Below are 9,151 nucleotides of genomic sequence, written 5' to 3'. Positions count from 1 at the left end.
CCCAACAATCATATGACCCCCTATGAGCAAACACTTGGCGACAGTGGGAAGGAAAAACTCCCTTTTAATAGGAAGAAACCTCCTGCAAAACCAGGCTCAGGGAGGGGCGGCCATCTGCTGCGACCGGTTGGGGTGAAAGAAGGGAAACAGGACAAAGACACGCTGTGGAAGAGAGACAGAGATTAATAATAACTAATTAAATTCAAAGTAGTGAATAAACACATAGTGAGTGAAGAAGAAACATCATGGGAATCCCCCAGTAGCCAAAGCCAATTGCACCATAACTATTGAGGGTCACCTGGTCCAGCCCTAACTATATGCTTTATCAAAAGGGAAAGTTTGAAGCCTAATCTTAAAAGTAGAGATAGTGTCTGTCTCCTGAATCCAAACTGGAAGCTGGTTCCACAGAAGAGGGGCCTGAAAACTGAAGGCTCTCCCTCCCATTCTACTTTTAAATACTCGCTCTATAAGTTGGGGCCTGATTGTTTCAGATGTTTTTTTATGAGAAGGATTTTAAATTTGATTCTGAGAGCCAGTGAAGAGAAACCAGTATGGGTGAAATCTGCTCTCTCTTTCTAGTCCCTGTCAGAACTCCTGCTTAAGTGTTTTAGATTAACTGGAGTCTTTTCAGGGAGTTTTAGGGCTGATGATAATGAACTACAGTAGTCCAGCCTAGAAGTAATAAATGCATGCACTAGTAACTAGTGTCATGGGAGACCACGGCAATACCATCCAGCGTATCCCAGAAAGTTGATTTTGTTCATTTGGGCCTAGCATTGTCAGTGGTAGTGGCTTTGTCACCCTTCCCAGTGGCTTCTTCAGTCGAGACACAAATGAAGATGAAGATTTAACTTTCTGTTATTTCAGCACTTTTCTATGATTTTTAGAGCCGAGTACAATAACCTCAACAATCAGAGGTCATCCAGGTCTTTAGGTCTTTATTTATGTGTCGAGTCACGGAATAATAAATCTGGGTATCATCTGCATAGCAATGAAAATGCAGCTGCTGAAGGGAAGCATGGATAATGTAAACAGAATTGCTTATTCGCTGCTGCTTTTAAATTAAAATTGATTAGGTAGTAGAAGAGATTTAAAGAGTGTAGCTGCTTTGTGTATGCCCATCTTCAGTTAAACTGTAGTCACGTGCTGACCTCCTCAACATATGTGGAGCTCTTAACGATGGAAAAGTCTTTAAGCCCTAGCCCAGTAGAAATCTCTCATATTCTGAGTCCTCTCTGAAGGGGTGTGAAGCAACAGAGTGTTGGCTTTCGGCTGCCGATGTTCCTGTAAATGAAAGCATCCACTGCCTGTTTTATTAGGAAAGTTATTATTATTTATTGATTTACTCATTCACAGCTGAGAAGGTACTCCAAAGTGAGCAGAGCTTAAAAAAACAAAGGTAACATCACGCTCAAATGTTGCACACTATATCTTTATTAAATGTTTCCAGGAAATACACATGGCCGGATTGCTTCTGAGAATCCTGCCTGATCAATAATGATTATATTTGAAGTGGATAACAAATGGTGGCCGGGGGCTTGGGGGGGGGGGGGGGGGGGGGGGGAGGGCTTGTTTAAGCTCTTCTTTGTGCAGAGATGAAAATAAAATGTCAGAGTCAATCTGTAGATTTGTTGTTAGCTTGTTTTAACCGGAGTCAAATAAACAGATGATTCAGTTCAGACCGCAGGTCATCAGGGACTCAGCCTCTGTTTCCATGGTAACTGGTCTCCAGCTCTTGATGCTGACTGTAAGCAGGGGCCTACAGCACATTACCTATATGATTCATTTTGATTTCAGCATTATAAGACCTGTGATTTGTGTTTTCCCCAGTTTGCTGCTGCAGGCGTGAAGCTGCTGCGGCTCCTCTGATTGACTTCATGAAGTGAGAGCAACATCAGGGCAAAGATAATGAAAGCTGGCAGGGGAAATGGCCCAAATCAGCGGTGTTCCTGCACTCAGAATTTCATGTTTTAATTCAGCAATGAAAGCTCTGAAAGTTTTACAGCATCAGAAAAGCCGAGTGTGGTAACAGAACAGCAAAAGGACAAACAAAACAAAGGGTAAAGACTAACAGAAGCGCCGGATTTTACTTTTATGTACCCCTCATTCTAGTAAAAACAGTCAAAGCTTGAACACATTGTGTTTGTTGGAGTCCTGGAGCACGCAGCATTCAGAGACTGAACCAGTGCCGAGGCTGGTACTGGTTCCAGCTGCCATTTAAATGGCAGCAGGTCTGAGACTGTTGCTCTTCAAAGGAGGAGACTGCTGCTGTGTTTTTGTCTTTAAACCACTGACGAATGGCGATGCCTGAAAAGACGTCTAATCTGTCAAATTTAATTTGCAAATGCAGCATATTAATAATATTCATCTGATGCTGCAGCCACCAGCATGGCTCTGTTTTATATTTCAGAAAGTCCAATCAACAACAGCTCCTGAACAGTCAGTGGTATCTAAAGAGATTTTAAAATTCTTTCTTCCTGTCTCGCAGGCAGCAGGCTCTGCAGGAGCACAGTCTCTCCAGGCCCCATCATTTGTTCTTTTGAATTAATTAATTCTTAATGCATGCAAAAATTTGGTTAATCACATTATGTTTCTTCTGAAATCTTCCTATCCTTTCAGTTGTTGTACAGCGGCTTGAACAAGAATTTTCCTCCTTCTTGATTTATTAGTGTTTTACATATTTGTCATACTTGCATGCTTCAGATCAAACAAATTCTAACGTTAATCAAAGATAACCTGAGTAAATACAAAATGTAGGTTTGAAGAAAGCTATTTCATTTATTAAGGATTTTTTTACCAAATCTAGCTGGCCCTGTGCGAAAGTCACTGCTCCTTATACCTAATAAGTGGTTGGCAACAAAAACTGCAATCAGACATGTGTGATAACTGGCACTGAGTCTTACACATTGCTGGTGAGGAATTTTGGCCCATTCTTCCTTGTAAAATTGTTTTAATCCAGCCACACTGGAGGGATTTCAAGTATGAACGGCCTATTTAAGGCCAAAGTATCTAAAGCTACGTTCACACTGCAGGCGAAAGCGCATCAAATCTGATTTTTTTTTTGACCCTATGTGACCCATATCCGATCATGCTATGACAGTGTGAACGGCACAAATCCGATATTTTCAAATCCGATCTGGGTCACTTTCGTATGTGGTGCTGAATCCGATACATATCCGATGTTTTAGAAAGTGACTGCTGTTTGATGGTCATGTCGCATTAAATCCGTCTTTTACGTCACTGACACGAGACAGACGCCAATTATCAGCGCCCGAGAAGACATCGCGAACGCTTCCTGGCCATCTGGTGTAGATGTCAGTGAAACTGTTGGGAAGACAACGTTGGAGAAACGGGAACATTTTCTTTGTTCTGTATAATCTGCAGATTCTGACAGAAATCTGCAACTATCCTTTGAAGCACCGCTCCTCTAAAACAGCAATAAGGATCATTATTAGGTTATTTACATTATTATGTAAATAACAAAATAACTTAAAGCAAAAATTGGGAAACGTGAAGTCCGAAGTCTTTATATTAACGGCCATCAGTCAAACAATACTGTTGCTCTGGGTCTAAACAGAGCGCGTTGTGTGTGACGTCTTCTTTTGCGCATGCGGCCGCTTTGAGCGTTCACACTAGAGCGCGTTTGCTGTCGCATTTTATTTGTAGTGTGAACAAGCAGACAAAAAGATCGGATTTGATCAAAAAATCGGAATTGAGCATCAAGACCTGCAGTGTGAACGTAGCCTTAAATGGTTCGGAGTCAGACTTTGACTGGGCCTCTCCAAAATGACAGGTGGACTTGCTGGTGTGTTTTGGGTCCGATGAAAAACCCAAGTGCACTTGAGCCAGACCTTCTCTGACGTTTTGAGGAGAGAGAACAGAATTCATGGTTCCATCAGCTAGAGCAAGTGTCCAGGTCCTAAAGCAGCAAAGCAGTACCACACCATCATGCTACCACCACCAAGTTTGACTGGTGGTATTATGGGTATGTTTATGAAATGCTGTATGTGTTTTTATGTGTGATTTGAACTCAAAAATCACATCAGTCCAAACATTTTCCAAACTTTTAAGATGTTTTTTGGCAAATGTGAGACAAACCTTTGTGTTCTTTTTTGTGAACAGTGTTCTTTTTTTTCCCAGGCTTTTTCTTATTGTTGAATCGTGACCTCTGACCTTAACTGAGGCAAGTGAGGGCTGCAGTATTTTAGATGCTGTTCTGAGTTTTGTGACCTCCTGAATGAGTCGTTGATTTGCTCTTGGTGTAATTTTGGGAGGCTAGCTACTCGGGAAAAAGTTCACCACTGTTACAAGTTTTCAACACTTTTTGATGATCAGATTGTTCAGAATGAACAACGGGCTGTGAGGTCAGTTCCTTGACATGATCCAGGAACTGACCTCACAGGCCGTTGTTCGTTCGGTGGGCTGGTTTCCGACATTGTACAAATGTCCTGTTTATAAGGCTGAGAACAAAGAAGTCACTTGGATGAGTGACGAAACGTGAAAACGCTGCGTCCAGATGAACAGAATCAACCTTTGGAGTCTTCACCACGGCTCACGGGAGTCTCACAGCCTTAGAAATGGCTTCGTAACCCTTTCCAGGCTGATAGATGTCACAGACTGTATTTCTCAGTTGTTCTTGAGCTTCTTTAGATCAAGGAATGATGTTTCTTTTTGAGATCTTTTAACCTACAAAAATCAAAAGCTCTAAGATATCAGGACAAGGGTAAATATTTTTTTCATTCACATAATATGTTCGTATGTTTGCATCTAACTATTTTGCTTACTCCAAGATATCAGCGCATTTATGATATGTTTACTTTCTTCATGTGTGGTTTGTTTGTTGCACAGTGGCGTGAGTTTTCTTTGAGAGAGCTGAGCTCACAGCTGGCTGCTTAGTTGAACTAATTTCTGAGTTATTGCATCTTTTTCTTCTTTTTCTACCTTTGGGGGTATTTAAAAGTAAGGACGCTAGTGTCATAATAAGCTGGAGAGAGGACCCAGCAGGCTGGTTGAACAATAATAAGTAAGCTTTTTATTAACTAAAAACTCTAGAATTCCCAGAAGGCAACAAAAAGAGGAATCCTAGAAAGGTTTGACGTAACAAGGGAGTAAGAGTAAGATACGTCAAGAACAAGCAGATAAATGTGCACACAAATGCACAGACAAACACACACAAACACACCACTACCCACTCACAGTCATGTTATTAAATGTCTGATGCCATAAATCAGACAGGAAATGAACCCTGTCATTGGTAAACATGTTGTCTGATCACCTTCTGCTTTGTTGATTACGTCAGGTTTTAATCACATTTACTCTCCATGAGAGTGCTATCAGCTGCACGAAGAGAAAAATATAGTTATCAAGTGGAAAAAGCATCAGTACATCTGCCCATGTCAGACTCCCAGCGACTGTCAGTCTGTCTGTGGCGTTCTCGGCCTTCAGCTCACTCATTACTACTGACAATACGTTTTTTAACTGGGTGGAAAATGCACAATTTGACTGTTATTAAAGTTATTCCATTTCCTACAAATGTTTCTTATAATTGTATGTATCTCTGACAGATGAATAAAATTCTGTTTCCAGCAGCAGGATGGAGTGCATGGCTCTGACTCTGAATAAGATAAGAGATAAGATAAGATAAGACTTTATTGATCCCACAACAGGGAAATTTTTGCGTCACCTCATCTCAGGTACAGATATATGAAGGAAATACAAAAATACAAATAAGTACAATCAATGAAAAAAAGTAAGATAATACACTATATACAATGGTAGCATACACAGTATGTGATTATGGATATAGTTGGAAATATGGAAGACATAAACTATATAGCTTGGAAGGTCATGGAAGGTCCATTATGCATGAAGTGGTGACCGTGGATGTTCACAGTGACTTATGACATCGTGATTGAGGAGTTATAGAGTCTAACTGCTGTTGGATGAATGATCTGCAAAAGCGTTCCTTCCTGCAGTGAGGATGTTTCAGTCTCTGACTAAAGGAGCTGCTCAGCCCACTCACAGACTCATGCAGTGGGTGATGTGGGTTGTTCATGATGGATGTCAGCTTTACTAACATCCTCCCCTCACCAACCACCTCCACAGACTCCAGAGGACATCCCAGCATGGAGCTAGACCTCCACACCAGTTTGTCAATCCTGCTCCTGTCCGTGCATGCACTCCCCCAGCAGGCCACTGCATAGAAAAGGGCAGATGCTACCACAGTGCCATAGAATGTCCTTAACAGAGTCCTGCAGACTCCGAAGGACCTCAGTCTCCTGAGCAGGTGGAGTCGACTCTGGCCCTTCTTATACAGGATGTCTGTATTTGTAGTCCAGTTTATTGTTGAGGTGAACACCCAGGTACTGAGCTGCACTCATGATGTGATGTTTAACAGGTTCTGCCTGAAGGTTGCAGGTTTGTTGGAAATACAAAAAAAGAAGAAGAAGAAGAAGAAGAAAACTACATATATATATATGTATATATATCCACACTGGTCCTTTTTAATTACATGAACAATAATAATATTAATTATGGTGGAGCTTTCAGGCTCAGCTGGGTGAGCTGCTGCTTAAATTAATCTGTTATGCTAGCGCTGCCTCTCCCCGGTCTGTCACCTGTGACATGCGTCAACTTTATCAGGAAAGCATTACAGCTCTGCAGCAACTTCTCAAAGCTTCCACATTTTCAGTTTTAACAGTGACTCCAGGAAGTGAGATTTGGCAGGTTTTAAAGCCCAGTTCATAAGTGATAGACTCATTTAGACACCCAAGATAAATAAATGCCCAGCTCATTTAAATAAAACCAATTTTCCACTGCACACAAATGACACGTGATTTTTGATTTCATGTTACAGATTCAAGTTTATTTAGCAGTTGCTGCAAAGTCACAACAAACAGGAGAAGCATTTTCACCACACATTAGAACAGTTGATTATGACTGCAGAATATTTGTATTAGCAATTTATAGTAACATTATTCTTTAAAACTAGCTGAACAACTTATGAATGAGCTCTTTTTAGTGTCAAAGAAACATGAGGGGTGCTTCCCAAAGTGGGACCTGCACAGGTCCACCCGTTCAATGTCCTTCTGAGTCATGCTGCTCACTGCGATAGCCAAAGATATGCTAAACTACTCTGAATAATTAATCTAAGCTTGCACTGCAAGAACTAATCTGGGGTATGTGTGTCGAAGGTTTTCATTATGAAATTGTATGAATTAATGTAAGTTATAGTTGAAGCACAGAATTCAGCTGAAGCTCGCAGTGACTTTACTGGGCGGGCCTATCCTTAACCATAATTCATAACCTATGAAAACACTTAGTTATATTTAGAGTGCACACTTTTAATTAAAGGTCCTGGTCTGCTGAACTACTTTCTTATTTTGTCTTAACTTCTTTCTCTTGTTTTCTTTGCACTGGGGGGGTACAGCTGCTGAGGGAGTGAAATGAGCAGATCAGTACTGGCTATTAAATACATGACGTCATGAATGGATTGTACCAATTTTTGCGATATCATGGGTGGAAAAGATGATGAAACTAGTTACTTTAAATATGTTGTTCATATCATTTGACTTAGTTATTTAGATATTTTGGGTTTGATAAGCATTAAGTGAAAGTAATAATTGAAAAGTAAGTTATTTTATTTAGTTTTTTGTAATCAGGTCATGTATTAGTGCGTGTCACCAACATGTGCTCACGTTTATCTGATCAACAAGTGTTCGAGCTCCCATTCGTCTCTTGGATGTTAGGTGAGTTTATCTGAGCAGTTAGTTTATTACTCAGTTATATGTTAGCACTACAACTTAAGTTTTGTTTTGTTTATCTCCTTTAAAAGCTCCACCAAAACCAAAATTCTGACTTTTTTTGTTTAATTATTTTACATTTTCTGTAAAAAACAATTTTTTTTAAAACTACATGACTTTCCTCATGCTTGACCAGCTCAGTCTCAAGTAACAGTTACTGACTAATGTTGCACAACATTAAATTAAGTAAACATTTGTCCAAATATAATCTTATAAGCTGTATAAAAGTATAAAAGCATAAAAAACAACCTTAATTACACAACAATATCTGTGTTCATTTAACATAAACAGCACTAGCTAGGCTGGTAAATATAAAATGGTAACTGACCCATTCAGAGCACCAGGTAGCAGAAACCAAACAGGTCCAAAAGTAATGAGGCAAGGCGAGAGGAAGTGATATGTTGATTCATCAACAGGTTTTAACCTGGGTTACACGTTTATTATACTAGGACAAAATATTAGGAACACTTTTCAATATCACGATATGCAGTGAATCTCCTACTGCAACTTTAATGAGCATAAAAGAACAAAACTGGAATCTGTGCTGTTGTTTTGGGCAATCGTAGAAAATGTGTAATGTAATGTGTGATAATGTTATCTCACCAGATAAAACATAATGTGCGCGTGCAATGATCCACAGTTAGACTTATCAGCACGAGAGGATTTTAGTGTTTAAAAGTTTAAAAGCAAAGTGATCAGAAAAACTCCGATTTAGACTCACAGAAACTTTATCTTCGTTTTTTAAACTAAATATTGACATGAATGAAACGCTGTGATGACTCCCAGCAGACAGTAAAAGCTCAGCGTGTACGAAGTGCCATCGAAATAAATTGAACTTGAGACACGCCTCAAAACTTCTGAACGGGAAATGGCAAACAAATTGCTCCACAAAATAAAAGCCTCGTTGGTCAAGACAGCTGGGAGCGACACAAAGTTTTGAAGAGGAGAAACGTCACGAAACCCAGGTCACTGATATTCTGTTAGTTATTGGGAGAGAAAAACAGATACGAATAAATAAAAAAGCACTTTAAACCTATCAAAGAACATAAACAGAATCTATATTATATAAACATGAGTAGATACAAAAATGACAAAAAATAATGGGGAAAAAAGCACAAAATATCAAACCAACTCTTAGTAGTTCAGCTTCATTCCTGCTCATTTTTGCAAAAGGTCGAACTCTTACACTCCACACTCGTAGCGTTTAACTATATAAAGTGACCAGAAACCTATTATACAAGAATATACAGTAACAACAACAAATGCCATGCACTTTAGTCTCTATATCACAACATGTTAAAAAGTGACATTATCTCTGGGACACAAATCTTTAAAAATATGCATCTGAT

This window comes from Neolamprologus brichardi, chromosome 1, assembly GCF_056152115.1.
Source record: "Neolamprologus brichardi isolate AB-2024 chromosome 1, ASM5615211v1, whole genome shotgun sequence".
Classification (NCBI taxonomy): Eukaryota; Metazoa; Chordata; class Actinopteri; order Cichliformes; family Cichlidae; genus Neolamprologus; species Neolamprologus brichardi.
This window is presented reverse-complemented; position numbering follows the sequence as displayed.